This window comes from Schistocerca piceifrons, chromosome 3 (assembly GCF_021461385.2).
Source record: "Schistocerca piceifrons isolate TAMUIC-IGC-003096 chromosome 3, iqSchPice1.1, whole genome shotgun sequence".
In the NCBI taxonomy this organism is placed as follows: domain Eukaryota; kingdom Metazoa; phylum Arthropoda; class Insecta; order Orthoptera; family Acrididae; genus Schistocerca; species Schistocerca piceifrons.
The window spans coordinates 375,591,110-375,608,518 of record NC_060140.1 but is presented as its reverse complement, the minus strand read 5'-3'; the positions used below and the strand labels follow the sequence as shown (position 1 = coordinate 375,608,518).

General features: G+C 45.9%; 1 pseudogene; it reads right to left on the bottom strand.

Annotated features, from left to right (window-relative positions):
* Window positions 1-225: 225 nt before the first annotated feature.
* On the bottom strand, window positions 226-343 carry LOC124790181 (annotated as a pseudogene).
* Window positions 344-17,409: the final 17,066 nt, after the last annotated feature.

Below are 17,409 nucleotides of genomic sequence, written 5' to 3'. Positions count from 1 at the left end.
ACAGTCCTTCCTATAACTCCGTCTCAACAGGCCTTGGAAGGCCCAACAGTACCGACTGACCGCCGTGTCATCCTCGGCCCACAGGCGTCACTGGATGCGGATATGGAGGGCCATGTGGTCAGCACACCGCTCTCACGGCCGTATGTCAGTTTACAAGACCGGAGCCGCTACTTCTCAGTCAAGTAGCTCCTCAGTTTGGCTCACAAATGCTGAGTGCACCCCACTTGCCAACAGCGCTCGGCAGACCGGAAGGTCACCCATTCAAGTGCTAACCCAGCCCGACAGCGCTTAACTTCGATGAACTGACGGGAATCGGTGTTACCATTGCGGCAAGGCCGTTGGCGTCCTTCCTATAAATACGTGTTTATCTCGGAAAGTATGCGTTTCCGAACCGATGTTTATTGGACTTATTTTTCTTATTTCGATAAGTATTACCATCTCTCAAAATGTTAGATACTTTTTTTAACACACTGTATACACACAGGCATGTGAAATTATTGCCGCGCCTTGCCACGGCTCGTGTGGTTCCCACCGTTGGAGGTTCGAGTCCTCCCTCGGGCATGGGTTTGTGTGTTGTCCTTAGTGTAAGTTAGTTTAGGTTAGATTAAGTAGTGTGTAAGCCCAGGGACCGATGAAATCAGCAGTTTGGTCCCACAGGAACTTACCACTACCGTGAAATTACTAGCATGCTTAAATAGCTCTGAGCACTATGGGACTTAACATCTGTGGTCATCAGTCCCCTAGAACTGAGAACTACTTAAACCTAACTAACCTAAGGACATCACACACATCCATGCCCGAGGCAGGATTCGAACCTGCGACCGTAGCGGTCACGCGGTTGCAGACTGAAGCGCCTAGAACCGCACGGCCACACCGGCCGGCCCCAGCTTGCTTACTCACTATCAGTCATAACAAAACTACTTATACGTGAGCGGAGCAGCTGGTAGCAGCTACTACGCTATTAAATCTAATATATTGTCATAGTCTTCACCACTTCAATGTCTTTAGTTGAACTACTCTAATCATTTAGAACCACAATATGTAAATCTTGTAATTTTTTTTACTCTGACAATGTTATATGAAATTTCACTGTAAAAATAGGAAATAAGTGTACATAAAGATTTGTTAATTGTTATTATTTGCATCTGGTACAATATGTCTGAAATTTTTTTTAAAAAGTTGAAAAATGGTCATATGCTTTGAGAAGTGATTTTTCTCAAAGTATGAAAAGAACTAGATTAGAAAAACATTTGACAAGCCTTTATGTGATGTTCGAAATCACATAAAGCATACTAGGGGCCGATTGAGAATTTAAAATCCAATGTTTAACTTGGAATCTGAAAATTTTAAAGCGTACTAGAGGATATTTGCTGTACACGATTTCCAGCATAATTCAAAGGCGTCAAAGAACAGATACTTTCGAGAACAGTTACTGTCTTCATATATATAGTTAAAGGCTACCCAGCCATTGACCTTCGTCTGTGCGAATGCGCACAGGTTGCCCAAAACTCTTAAGGGAATCGCCAAAGCGTGCGCGAGTAATGAGTGGATGGGCAAATGTCTGTAAGGAACATTACATATGTAGAATCGTGGACAGTTGGGAGGCGTACAAGGGATAAGTCCCTGCAGTCGCGCTATTCATCTGTGTCCTCGGTGGCTCAGATGGATAGAGCGTCTGCCATGTAAGCAGGAGATCCCAGGTTCGAGTCCCAGTCGGGGCACACATTTTCAGCTGTCCACATCGAGGTATATCAACAACACCTGTCGGCAGCTGAGGGTTTCAGTTAGTCATCATTTATTCCAGGGAAAAGCTGCACGGTCATCAACAGTATCTGTTCTTTCGAGAACAGTTACTGTCTTCGTATTCTGACTCACTGGTCTATCAGTGGGGGACTCTAAGTTCCTCGCCGATTATCAGAAGCCGATAAAGAGAAACGAAAAACCATCTGTACAGAGCTTCTAGCACGTTACGAAGCTGATTGTGACAATTCTTTGTCTAACATCATCCCAGGCGATGAAACATGGGTTCATCACTTCGAATCGGAAACTAAACGACAATCTATGGAGTGGCTATACACCACTTCTCCTCTGAAGAAAAAGTTCAGAGCCGCATCCTCAGCTGATAAAGTGATGGTGACGGTGTTCTGGGACTCTGAAGGTGTTATTCTGTGTCGTCCCTCGTGATGGAACGACCAACTCTGTATTGAATTGTGCTACCGTCAGGAAATGAAGAAACGACTTCTGCGTGTTTGTCGTTACAAAAATGCAAGCGAACTTCTCCTTCTTCATGACAACGCAAGGCCTCAGTCAAGTCTGTGCATCCGAGAGAAGCTTCACTGGACTGTTCTTCTCATCCACCCTACCATACCCGATCTCTCACCATCCGACTTCCGTCTGTTTGACCCAATCGAGGATGCACTCCATGGGAAGCTGTAAATGGATGACAGACGTTGGTTCCGACGTCTACCTGTAGAATGGTAGCGTGCGGGCACACAGGCTCTCTCTCTAAGGCTGTCGCACTGAACGGTCATTGTATTTAAAAACAGGGTTTTTTAGCCAAAAGAGTGGGGAATAATATAGTGTGGTGGAATCGTGAATAAAACCAGCCTGATTTCAGAAAAAAATATGTTGCCCTACTTTTTGTACCCCGCTCATATAATGATACCGTGCTGCTAACAGCCTACAGAGTGACGACACTGCAGTTCCTCACTTTGCGTCTCTTTAGGAGCGCAGGTTTGTACCGTAGCGATTCCGACCGTTGGCCCAAGTCCACAGCCTACCCGGTCGCCACAGCTGCGCGCTCCAGCGCGGTATCAGCTGCGCACGCAGCACAACGTGCAGTTTATCAGCGTTCGTCCGGGGCATCCCCCAAGTAAGCGATGCGGCTACCGCATCTCAGCAGCCGCCCACGTGACCCTCTGCTTCCTGCCTGCGATTAGATCGCACGTGGGCGGTTGTTTTAGGGTTTCTTCCTGCAACGTCGGGAATGTTCTCGACCGGGGCCGCATTAAGCGACAGTTACAAGGGTTGGTCAGAAATATGGATATACCGCTGGAAACGCATGTTTGATCATAAATGCAGAGTCTAGCCAACCCTGCAGGTTGCGCTGGTGTATTTCAGCACGAATAGCGTCTGTGCAATGGGCACAATACACTGCGAGTGTCAGTCGTAGTCAGAACAGTGTTCTTTGTATTTGTGAGTGTTTTATGTGGGGGCTACGTTAGAATGCGGGTAAAATGTTGGTTCTCGTATGGTGGGTACTTCTGTAACAAGGGAGCCGAAGTGTTTGGTGTTTGAAGAGGCATCGTATCAAAGATTTATACCGATACAGGGCAAGTGGAAAAACATCATCCGTTAAGTCACAACGCAGATGAAAGTATGTGTTGAGTGATTGTGGCAGGCGGTCACTGAAGAGGATTGTGACGAAAAATAAGAAGACGATAGCTGGAAAAGTCACTGTATAACTGAATGTCGCACTCAGCAGCAAAATAACACAGAAGGGTGTAACTAACCGGTTACTGCGGGTTATTCCTTATTATTGGGATTGGAAATACTTATTGTTTATGAAATCAACGTGAGAAGAATAGGGTCGCCACCGACTCAAACCATACAACTAATCAAAGATTTGGTCGAGTCGGAAAATAAATTAATTTGATCACAGACCAAAAACTCACAAACTTGCATACGTTGTTATGTCGCACATAGGGGATACGATGTAATTAATAGTGTTCCCCGTGCACTGTTCACGACAATCAAACATTTAAAATAAAACAGCACATGCAAGAACACTGTGCAGAAGATCAGCTCCCAGCAACACACCTGAAAATAAGACTTAATCTACAGCATTTGTTATAAAATACAAGGGGAGATTAATCACTGGACCTGTGCATAAGGGAATGCATTGGATGTGCTAACGGGAAAGCTACGAGGTGAGTGGCTTGGGCGCAAAAACGCAATCTCGGAACACAAGAGAAAATTGTGGATAAAATCATTCATTCCTAAGATAAGGATGTGACGCATGTACACGATTCCTGATAACACGCGGTTTGTGGAGACACAATTTCTAGTTATGGTGCCAAATACCAACAATATCACATCACACAATCATGTTAACATTATCTAAAACAAACAGGCGATCGGACAGTGAGTGATGCCGGTAGCCCAACAACTATAATGTTCTACCACGTGGTTGGCTCCCCACGGACGAAAGACACATAAAGCAAGGAAAATTTACGATAAGGCAAGGCTCCAAATATTTAGAAAGGTGAAAGCTTATGCAGGCACAGCTGAAGGCAAACAGACATTCATACAGAAGCGAGTGCTCACTTCTTATCGACACCTTTGTGTGCCGCTCTTCCGGCGGATCCAAGTCTGCTACAGAAATTTGCTAAAAGAAAAATCTGCCAAAGTTTTGCATTCCTTGCTGCGACAAGGCAAAGCAATCTTCCAGATTTGAAAAGCGAGACCAAAGGCTAACAGCTCTCCCCTCGCCAAGTAACAACGCGCCACGCGGTCAGTCTAACTCACCCTTCTTCGACTGGAGCACAGCTGTGGACGCTTCCCGTACCGGCGGCAGACTGCCTTCCGCTCCTCCAGCCTCTTCCACGCTCCGCATGGCCCGGAAAACCCAAAGATGCCATTTCCGCCACCAACCTAACGCAGGTGGATTTCTCACAAGTAGCGAAAACCTCTTTTCCTACTTGACCATTACGAGAGTTGGCTATTCTGTACAACTCCTGCTGAATCTGTACAACTATCGCAGACTTTCTGCAGCAGACTACGCCACCGTCTAGCAACGTGACACACAACCACATTCATTCAATCACACTACTATGAGAGTAAAGAGAATAGAGAAACGAGGAAAAGAAAGAGAAATGGTAATGAACATGGGCTACCGGACTATTGAAAGGTGGCTACAGGACCCTTTCATCACCCCAAACGTCCCGGAGAAGACTGTGCCGCGAATTTTCTCGCCATGCTAGGAGATTCGCCAGCAGTCTTCGAAACAAACATACTCTAACGAGCAACAATTGCAACAGGCAAACAGCAGCACAGAAGAATTGATTGATCTCTTAGATCCAAATGAGTTTTATCTGACCTTAGTCAATAATTGTGACCTCATACGGTCCGCAAGGCTAACAAAACAAATTAGATTAAGTGTGATACTGTACGCTAACATCATGTCATCTGACCTACTACGACAACAAACATGAGATATTATCTTAAAATTGCTTAAACCTATTATCAAAAGTTAACATAGAGACATAGATGAACAGGTACACAATATATATATATATATATATATATATATATATATATATATATATAAACAAATTCAATGATGCAAAATCATTATCACGAACCAAAGCAGTATCAGCTGGTGCTGACATAAATAAAAACATGTAAGTGAAAGTGCAAAATACAATTTTCACAACAAATACAGTGATAAAAAATCATTAATGAACCCAATGGAATGACAGCTGGTAAATAACCACCTATGGAAAATAAGACATGAGTACAAAAACACACCCAGAAACCAGCTCGTTGACACGCAGTCATTTTGCAGTTTCGTCACATGGTATTTTCACTGGGTATTCTCTTTAGGTGCTGGGGTGGGCGTCTCTTCTAAAGGCGACTTGGAGGATAAGCTACTGGGGGACCACAACACTGAACTGAGGAGTTCGCAGCGGCGTTGATTGTAACGTCCGTTGTAACCCAGGTTGTTCATCCTAGACAGCACCCCGCGACGTTGCCTCGTGCCCGTTTCCTCCCTCTGCGTCCATACTGTGGGATGGTTCGGCGTTGCAGATTTGCAGGACATCGCCACTGGTGGGCCCTGCCTCATCATCGAGGAGGCGGCTTGGCGGTCGTCGTCCGTGTGTTGTGGAGGAATGTGTTTTACCGACACACGCCCCCGTCTCCTGTCGTGTCAATGGGGAGACACGCGCTCTTCTGCGTCGCATCGAGATCGACGTAAACTCGTGCGGGTGTCGGGCTTGAAACCCGCTTATCACCTCTTTGCACCGTCTCAGCTGATGCGTCAGTGGTGGGACCCGTGTCCCTCCGGGCAGTGGGCTTTACCTCACCGCAGCGGCCGTCTGGACTAGCGGCGCTCAGGAATCGGCGGCCTCGCCTGGCGTGCGTCATACTTTCCCTTTCGCTTGTCAGATGACTAGCGCATGGGGTGGAACGCCGGCCATCAGCTGGCGCTGCCGTGGTGACACGCCTGCGGGCTCCGGTGTGAGCCTGGGCCTGGGGGAAGACCAGCATCCCCTCCCCTCTGATGGGGAAACAGCTGTGACCGCTCGCCGCACCACTGCTTCGCCGTTGATACCAGGGTTCTGCAACGCCTGCCGGTGGACCAAGCCCTGTGCTTTCTGATGCGGAGGCTCCCTAGGCGGCCTTGCACCCACTTAAGAACTGCGCTCACAGAGATCGTTACAAAATATCATGTGTACAGATTACCACAAAATCTTCGGAGTTTCTCACTCCTGATCAATACATGGAATAGTGCCCAAAATTAACTTGACAAAAAGGGCCTTCTTAAAATTACTAATAAAAAAAACAATGAGGAAAATTAAATAACCAAACAAACAAAAAATCCTTTTTATAAAATATAGTTCCATCATTACCTCTGCTGTCAATCATTCAGGGTAGATCTTGTACAAGGTTTGGTCAGGATTTGGATAGGATTTGGCGCCGCTGCTAACTACAGACACAAAACTCTACCTACTCCTAACTACGCTCTCACACACAATCTACACAGCTCGTACTAGTCACCATCACCATACAGACCGACTACAATTCCCACATATAAACAAAATATTCCTTTCAACACCAATACCCATATCGTTGTTCATTGACTGCTCCTCCAAGGTTTGCAGAACATGTTTGCTGATCTGTGAAAAATTTCCGAGACTTCTTTTCTATGGACATTGCATAATAAAAGTTATGATTAATGAGACACAGAAGGTTCATTCAAGTCACATCTGGAATGGTAAATGTTTCAACATCTATTCATCAGACTAATGCAAAAGGTCAGTGGGCATAAAAATGGAAATAAAAAATCATCCTATCCTATTAGCAAACACATAAACACTTCGTCCTATAGGTACATAAAAAAATACTGTCAAAAGAAATCCATTGTCGAGGGCCATGAGTACCCAACTTACTGCTGTCATAAGACACTTATAATGATTACACAATTACTCACCACATGTCCCCAGGGGTCCTCACCTACCGTCATGTTATTTCAGCTTGGAGGTAGTCGCATTGATTCTCTATTAAATATCAAGCTGCTTGAGTTTATAAGCTGTTTCCATATACGTCTTCAGAGGTTTCACATTCTGGTACCCTCAACCGTACCTAGTAGTATGTGGTGGCAAGTTGCACTTTCCAAACCTCTAATAAGGTGGCAACTCTGAAAATCAAAAACTATTGATCTCCCTTCATACACAAATCCTTCACCTACAAGTCACCAAGTCGCTTCATCAACATCGCAGTACAGTTGCAAAATCTCACCGAATCATGCTCACCTAAGGGGAATAAGAACACTAAAACTGTAATTTATCATCAAGAATTACCTTACGACCATTGACTCGCCACGCCAACACACCCGATACCTTTTTAGTCATCAAAGAACGAAAGCCATCTTACTGTAATAGGAAACGCTTCATATGAGCCTCATAATCATTCACATTCAGATGTTTTGAAGCTGCACAACACTACTCCTTTCTGCTGACAGGAAGAAATAACTACACACATATTGGGGGACCCTCTACAATTCATAGAAAATATGCACGTTAATTTTAATCACACCAAAGTGAATCAAAACATTGGAAAATATGCACTGTAATTTTACGAAACAGAAGCGACTGGGTTTACCGCGGGCACACCAATACTGTGGCCCTCCCTCAACAAATCTTCCATAATAACGTCTTACTCTATCAAATGCACATCAATATCATCAATACCACCGGTCCTCATTAAGTTGACGCCAACCGAGCCAGCCAACAGTCATTGATCCCTTTGATTAGAGGCATTTGTCGGATTGTGCCGCGGGTTTACGGGACGAATTTCAACACCCACTGGCGGACCACCTGTATTGTTTACGGCAACCCTGTTGTTGCTTGTTCGATAATTTTTCTGTGGTCGATCACGACTACCGTTCCTAGGTCCGCTGTAACTGCGCCTAAATCTCTGCTCATTACCATCTCTTCTAAACTCTCTGGGGTGTCTTTGATTTCCTCTCGGCAAATGATGACCATTGGCATCGTTTGTTCTGCCCGCGTTCCGTGAGGAGTCGCGACGCTGCCAACGCTCGCGCATTCTGTAGCTCTCAGACGACCCATTACGTCTGTATTGCCATCTGTCTCTACGGCTGCGGCTTCGCTTGCGCGGCCGCTGCTCGTAGGCGCAATGACCGTAATTCTGCGTGGAGCCATTCGCATCGCACTCAAGATCTAAAAGGAAATTGCGAAACCCCACTACGTCATCCTTACATCGTCCTGCAAGGATAACGTGCCGCAACTGCATTGGAAACTTTCCCACGCAAATACGAATAATTTCCGCAGGTCCATAAGAATCGTCAAGATGTTCATTCGCCTGCAGCATGTGCTCGAACATCTGCACAGGGCTGGAGAATTTTGACCTGTTTAACTCTGGTAGCATAATGAGTCCGTGTTTTACACGACTTTGCGCTGCCACTGACCAATAGATCGACAGGAAGCGTTGTCGAAACTCTCCAACAGTGTAGCAATTGCGTGCAATTGACCTCATCCGCGCCGCTGGCTCACCTTAGAGGTAGCCGCACATATACTCTATCTTGTGCGCAGTGGGCCACGTAGTAGGAAGGGAGAACTCGAACTGCTGTAACCAGGCCCGCGGGTGAATCCCTGTAGCCGAGTTACGGAAGACTTCAAACTTCCTCACCGTCAGAAAATGTTTAAAGTCAAAATCGTGAGTTTCCCTTGGCGAACGGTCCTGAGGATATCCGCGCCGTTCCCACCTGGTACGAGATCCGTGATCGTGACGATGATCAAATTCGCCATCGTTCCCGGAATCATCGTCGGAATAATGGCCCTTTCGTTCATTTCTTTCAACTTCATGGGCCGTTAACCCTTTTAGGTGAAGTTCTAAACGGGCCATGCGTTCACGTAGTCCCTCGGTAACCCGTCTTTGTTTTATATTTATTTCACACTGTCCACGCCGACACTTCGTTATCGGCCGTATTTCGTCTGCATCCGCTGATGACGAGGTAATCCTTTCCCTAGTATTGTCAGACTTACGCGCCACTGCGTCTGAGATCCTGGCTATTTCTTTTCGCATCTCTCGGTGGGCCGTGTCTTGTTGTGTTTGCATAAGCCCTTGCTCTCGCTCGAGAGCTATTATCGCCTGGCTGAGGGTTTCTACCTGCGCGGTAAGGTGGACCGGGCACTTAGCCGCAGTGTCCTCTATTCGGGAGCCGCGTGGTCACTCTGGCATTGTTCTGCTAACGCGCGGAGATCCCTGGCGGAATTTTGTCCTACTCGGGACTCAAGAGCCGCTTGTTCACTTTGGCATTGTTCTGCTAGTATACGTATATTCCCAGCGAACCTTTCTTCTTGCTCCATCACTTGCTTGCTAATGACTTGCTGCCCCTCTTCTAAGGCGGAGATGCGTTGGTCAATGATCGCCAGTTTCTCCCCAACACCCTGTACTATTTCACTAGTCAATCTTTTATTTGCTTCCTCGATATGCCTCCTATTTTCTTCTGCTTGTTTTTTATTCACTTCCTCGATATGTCTCCTGTTTTCTTCCGCTTGTTTTTTATTCACTTCCTCGCTATGTCTCCTATTTTCTTCCGCTTGTTTTTTATTCACTTCCTCGATATGTCTCCTATTACTGTCTAGTAATTGTCGTAGCATAGTCTGTAATGAATTTGCATCTATCGAATGATTCGAAATCACTACAGCGGGCTCAGGATGGACAACACTTGTACTTGCGTTTTCCGCGTTTCGTTCCTGGTCGGACTCGACGTTTTGACCTCGTCCTTAAGGTACGTTGTCCAAGACGCGACGCACACTAGCGACTGCGACGGGTCGCTACGTGACGTCAGAAGTTGCCTGCTGGCGCATGCGCAGTTCGAGTTTGGGATGCGACGCGCGACTGTTGCGGCAGCTGCCGGAGCACTGCACCAGTGAGCAGTGTTGCGACGGAAGTCGCACGACACGAAGATGTACGGCTGCCAGAAAGATGTCGAGCCAGTCAAGGAAAACTGAAATGAGCCACTCACAGGATGTGATGCTCTGTGAGCTGGTCTCGCAACATCCTTGCCTTTACGATTTGAAGAACCCTAAATATAGAGACACTATGTTCAGAGACAGAATTTGGGAAGAAATTGGTGCACAGTTGAAACTGGCAGGTGAGTGAAATATATAATATTTTCCCATTAATGCAAATTTTTCAGGCCTGTTATCAAAATCAGTATAAGCCATGCAGATGTAGAATTAGAATGATGAAAATGAACTTGAAGGTCAATTTTCGCATTACTCTTTTTTGTGACGATAAAAATTGAAAACGGCAAGTACATTATAAAATGAACAATCTAAAGTACAACGAGAAAGTTACATTTTACAATACCTTCACTTTGAAAGTAAACGGTAGATTGGTATCTTGATGATACCTTCTAGTTGTGAAAAACCACCACCAGATTGTTGTACAGCTTTCTGTAATCAATAGATGTTCGTTTTTGAGGAAGGCGTTTCTCAACAGATTGCGCAAACAGTATGCTGCAATAAGTAATTTGTCACATTCACTTCAATTCATTGGTAGAAGATGCTGCTCAAAAAACTTGTGCCAAAAGTACACTACTGTTTTACAAGGCCCTTCTGGTCTGACACAGTTCACAATTGAAATTCGTCTTTTGTAAATCCTGGAGTCATCTTTTGAGTGCAGCTTGGCAAGATTAAATGTTCATGTCATCCATAACGATGTATGCTGTGAGAATATAAGAATATGGAAGTTCATTTGGATGGGAATAAAGATTCAGTCGGCTATGAAAGTTGCCTTAGCTTGTTCCAAAAGTTTCTGCATGGGAGACACTGACAAGTATAATTTGGGGAAATTTTGTGAACAAGCACGGACATTATTTCTTCCACATTTCTGCCAGTGTATACTGCAGACGTTCAGAATCAAAATTCTAGAGATGTTTAAGGTGTAACCCTATCTTGTTGTGAAGAACTTGAAACAATGCAATGACGCTAGCGTGCGCTTATTGTTAATAAACTTATCTTTCATTGGAATTTTAGGTGAAATGTGCAAAAACAGATGGAGGAATATTCGGGACTCGTATCAGAGAAATAAACGAGAAAGAAAGCTTGGAACATGTTCAGATGCCTCAGCAAAACCAAGAAAATGGGTTCTGCTTGATCAATTGGCTTTAAGAAACCTACATTTCGTGGCATTTTAAATGAAATTGTCAAGAGCATATGCAGAAATATTAGTAACTCATACCGGAGAAATATGACATAAAATGGTTTCATTAGGTCCAAATGTGTCAGCGAAACAAAACAAATGCATTCTCTATCGTGTGATGACCACACGATTCTCGTTGCGCGTCGACAGAACTGGCGGCTAGTCGCGACGCTCCCGGAGATATATGAGCCCAAATCTCGGAAACGGAGATAGATATCATTCTGATCTCAACTTTAAAAATAATTTCGATATGTTAGCTTCTTTTCATCGGCAACGATGTATGACCTAACGTGAACCATACGTAAAGTAGCCAGCGACCACATTTTTCGCTGTACACAATTCAAATTTTATGCAGTAGGTTACTTGTAAATTAAGTATCGGAATAACTGTGACGAATATCGGAAAAATAGACACCTCATTTTCAAGCTGTGATGTGAAACTGTAAGATACGCAAACATCAATTTTTTGTGCCTTTTACTTTGCTCACAATTAATAGAGAAGTAATATACAGCGAAAAAAAACACGCAAAACCGGAAGAGATACTTTTCAATTTTTTAAAGTAAAAGGAGAATCTGTATCGAAAAACTAACTCTGGGAGCCGATGTAACTTTGTTGCATTAACAGACAGTATTTTTTACAGCAAGAAAATCGGAATTCTTATTTTTCTTATGTATTTGAATCCGCCGCCGCCGACCGGAGCTTGGGAAAAGGCGACGACTCCTGTCGTGTTGCGGCCGTGTCGCCGTCTGCCAGGGTGGGGGGGAAAGAGGAGGGGGCAGCGTCGCAGTCGCAGCCAACTGTCGCGTCTTGCACACCGTAACTTTATTCAGGGTTATTGTCTGGCAGGTTTTTCCGATCGCGGCTCCCTGAACAGCTACGCGTCTACATCATAAGGATAGTTACTCCGTGCCCCAAAATACACTCCTGGAAATGGAAAAAAGAACACATTGACACCGGTGTGTCAGACCCACCATACTTGCTCCGGACACTGCGAGAGGGCTGTACAAGCAATGATCACACGCACGGCACAGCGGACACACCAGGAACCGCGGTGTTGGCCGTCGAATGGCGCTAGCTGCGCAGCATTTGTGCACCGCCGCCGTCAGTGTCAGCCAGTTTGCCGTGGCATACGGAGCTCCATCGCAGTCTTTAACACTGGTAGCATGCCGCGACAGCGTGGACGTGAACCGTATGTGCAGTTGACGGACTTTGAGCGAGGGCGTATAGTGGGCATGCGGGAGGCCGGGTGGACGTACCGCCGAATTGCTCAACACGTGGGGCGTGAGGTCTCCACAGTACATCGATGTTGTCGCCAGTGGTCGGCGGAAGGTGCACGTGCCCGTCGACCTGGGACCGGACCGCAGCGACGCACGGATGCACGCCAAGACCGTAGGATCCTACGCAGTGCCGTAGGACACCGCACCGCCACTTCCCAGCAAATTAGGGACACTGTTGCTCCTGGGGTATCGGCGAGGACCATTCGCAACCGTCTCCATGAAGCTGGGCTACGGTCCCGCACACCGTTAGGCCGTCTTCCGCTCACGCCCCAACATCGTGCAGCCCGCCTCCAGTGGTGTCGCGACAGGCGTGAATGGAGGGACGAATGGAGACGTGTCGTCTTCAGCGATGAGAGTCGCTTCTGCCTTGGTGCCAATGATGGTCGTATGCGTGTTTGGCGCCGTGCAGGTGAGCGCCACAATCAGGACTGCATACGACCGAGGCACACAGGGCCAACACCCGGCATCATGGTGTGGGGAGCGATCTCCTACACTGGCCGTACACCACTGGTGATCGTCGAGGGGACACTGCATAGTGCACGGTACATCCAAACCGTCGTCGAACCCATCGTTCTACCATTCCTAGACCGGCAAGGGAACTTGCTGTTCCAACAGGACAACGCACGTCCGCATGTATCCCGTGCCACCCAACGTGCTCTAGAAGGTGTAAGTCAACTACCCTGCCCAGCAAGATCTCCGGATCTGTCCCCCATTGAGCATGTTTGGGACTGGATGAAGCGTCGTCTCACGCGGTCTGCACGTCCAGCACGAACGCTGGTCCAACTGAGGCGCCAGGTGGAAATGGCATGGCAAGCCGTTCCACAGGACTACATCCAGCATCTCTACGATCGTCTCCATGGAAGAATAGCAGCCTGCATTGCTGCGAAAGGTGGATATACACTGCACTAGTGCCGACATTGTGCAACTCTGTTGCCTGTGTCTATGTGCCTGTGGTTCTGTCAGTGTGATCATGTGATGTATCTGACCCCAGGAATGTGTCAATAAAGTTTCCCCTTCCTGGGACAATGAATTCACGGTGTTCTTATTTCAATTTCCAGGAGTGTACAACAAGAACAATGCCAAAGTCTCCTAATGGACTCACAGTCCCCACAAAGCACCCAAGATTTACTATATGACACCGATACACGCCACAGGACAAGAATCAACCCACACTTGTAACACAATTGAATACTAAATCACAATGTCTATACAGTAATACGTATACAAGACAAAACATGTAAGAAAATGCACACCTATATCATAAATTCACGTAAATTCTGTATCACAGAAAGACAATATACCAATTAGCACATCCAACCGAAAATAACTAATCCTCACTGTGCATCAGAAGATCTCTGGTTTACCGAAATCTGTGAGCAGCGTAAGCCATGTGTAACTATTCGTGAGGTATCGTGGGGAAGTTGCAACAATATCACATCACACAATCATGTTAACATCATCTAAAACAAACAGGCGATCGGACAGTGAGTGATGCCGGTAGCCCAACAACTATAATGTTCTACCACGTGGTTGGCTCCCCACGGACGAAAGACACATAAAGCAAGGAAAATTTACGATAAGGCAAGGCTCCAAATATTTAGAAAGGTGAAAGCTTATGCAGGCACAGCTGAAGGCAAACAGACATTCATACAGAAGCGAGTGCTCACTTCTTATCGACACCTTTGTGTGCCGCTCTTCCGGCGGATCCAAGTCTGCTACAGAAATTTGCTAAAAGAAAAATCTGCCAAAGTTTTGCATTCCTTACTGCGACAAGGCAAAGCAATCTTCCAGATTTGAAAAGCGAGGCCAAAGGCTAACAGCTCTCCCCTCGCCAAGTAACAACGCGCCACGCGGTCAGTCTAACTGACCCTTCTTCGACCGGAGCACAGCTGTGGACGCTTCCCGTACCAGCGGCAGACTGCCTTCCGCTCCTCCAGCCTCTTCCACGCTCCGCGTGGCCCGGAAAACCCAAAGATGCCATTTCCGCCACCAACCTAACGCAGGTGGATTTCTCACAAGTAGCGAAAACCTCTTTTCCTACTTGACCACTACGAGAGTTGGCTATTCTGTACAACTCCTGCTGAATCTGTACAACTATCGCAGACTTTCTGCAGCAGACTACGCCACCGTCTAGCAACGTGACACACAACCACATTCATTCAATCACACTACTATGAGAGTAAAGAGAATAGAGAAACGAGGAAAAGAAAGAGAAATGGTAATGAACATGGGCTACCGGACTAATGAAAGGTGGCTACAGGACCCTTTCAAGGGCTCTAGAATCAGGGAATTGCAAAGCGAGGTGGAATTGCAAAACCAGTCATCAGTGATCAAAATGCTCGTGGTACCGAAGCCATAAAATGCGGACTGTGGAGCCATGAAAGAAAGTCATTTGGTCGGATGAGTCTTGTTTCACACTTTTTCTGAGGACTGAAACATGGTAGGGGCTCGGTGATAATTTGACCACAATTATATTGTAGTATTCAATAGAACCCACGGTTAGTCTGCAAGGTCGCGTAACTGTCAAGGATGATATGGCCATTTTGGCTTATCAGGTCCATGCCATGCTTAAATGTGTGTTTCTCAATGGTGATGCTCCATTCCAAGATGACTTTTCACGTTGCTTGCATCGTCCAGGATTGGTGTTTTGACAACACGGATGCATCGTCGCACCTACTCTGGCCACCACACGCACCACATCTCAACATTGTTGATCCTCTGCTGGTCTACTTTGGAGAGATAGGAGCGTGATCGCTTTCCACTTCCATCATTGTTACCTAACCTGCCAGTATTTTGCAGGAAGATTTGTATCATATTCCCTAAACACCCATACAGGACCTACATTTATCCATTCCGAGACGACTGGAAACTGCAATGAATGTCAACAGTTTTCCTTCACTGTATGAGACATGGTAATGTTCTGCATTTTTCCAACAGGATAGTGCTCACCCACACATTGCCTGTGAAACTCAACGTGCTCTGCAAGAAGTCCAGCAACTTCCATGTTCTACACGATCTTCGGACTTGTCTCCAATCGAGCATGTGTGGGATATGATGCGACGAAATGTGACTTGCGCAGCTCGTCAGCCAACAATTCTTGAAGAACTACGTGAACAGGTCGAGCAGTCGTGGCATAACGAATCCCAGGACGGTATTCGCCCTCTTTACGATCGACTGGAGGCCAGAGTCAGCGCCTGTATTCCGTCTGTGGAGGCTACACCACCTATTAATTTGGGTGTTTCAGCATGGCTACCTCAGAACCGCTTGTTCCATTGATCTGTAAATGTAATAATTTCATGTACTTCATGTGCTGTGTTGCAACAACAAAGCTGGAGTGAATTCGAAACCTCTAAAAGGATGTACTAATAATTTTTCTGGCAATGTGTTATATAACATGGCCAATGGCCTTGCCGCAGTGGTAACACTCGTTCCCATCAGATCACCAGATCACCGAAGTTCAGTGCTGCTGGGTTCAAAAATGGTTCAAATGGCTCTGAGCACTATGTGACTTAACATCTGAGGTCATCAGTCCCCACTTAGAACTACTTAAACTTAACTAACCTAAGCACATCACACACATCCATGCCCGAGGCAGGATTCGAACCTGCGACCGTAACGGTCACACGGTTCCAGACTGAAGCACCTAGAACTGCACGGCCACCACGGCCGGCAAGCGCTGCTGGGCTGGGCTAACACTTGGATGGGTGACTATGCTGTCTGCCAAGCCCTGTTGGCAAGTGGAGTGCACTCAGCCCTTGTGCGGCAAACTGAGGAGGTATTTGATTGAGAAGTAGCGGCTCTGGTCCCGTAAACTAACAAAACGGCCTAGAGAGTGGTGTGCTGATCACATGACCCTCCATATCTGCATCCAGTGACGCCTAAGGGCTGAGGAAGACACAGTGGCCGGTTGGTACCGTTGGGCCTTCATGGCCTGATCGGACGAACATTTGTTTTCAGTTTTGTAACGGATCGTGATTCTGTTGTCGTAAATGAGGTAGCAGAGGAAATTTCATCAGTTTCTACACTTTCGAAAAAAAAAAAAAAAAAGAAAAAGAAAAAGAAAGGAAAAAAAGAAAGCCTAAGCAATGTGCTGAGTTTAATTTCAAAGTTAAATTTTGTCCCATTACCTTAATTGTCTATTAAGAATATATCCAGCAACACCAATAACTGTTGTAGGTTTAAAAGGAGTTCCTTGGTGAAAGAAGTTTCTCTAAGTTAAAATTAATTAAAAACTTTTTACATCTGTCTATAGAAAATCGTCTTGATAGTTTGCCAATTTGGGCAGTTGAGCATGAAACTGATGATCAAGTACATTTAAAAGATATAATAAGAAAGATAGCAGAACTTAAAGTAAGAAAGAAGCTTTTTTGTGGCCTAATGGCATTTAAAAATGATAAAATTACAAGGTTAACGATTTCAGACCAAAGAATCCGCGACATATCCCTGCTGTTATATTTCTCAGCATCAAAATGTTATGAACTCTTTCTTTCTTACACTAAGCTTATTTACGTGTGGGAACGTTGCCTGATTCGACCAAAGAAAGCAATCTGACCTGTCGTCCAGGGTCTGTGCATATGGACGTTGAGATCTGATGCAGCAACACCGCTCTTGCACTGGCTAGTATTGGAGCAACCTGTGTACGAGCCCACTCTGCACTGTTGCCAGATGTATCCAAGAT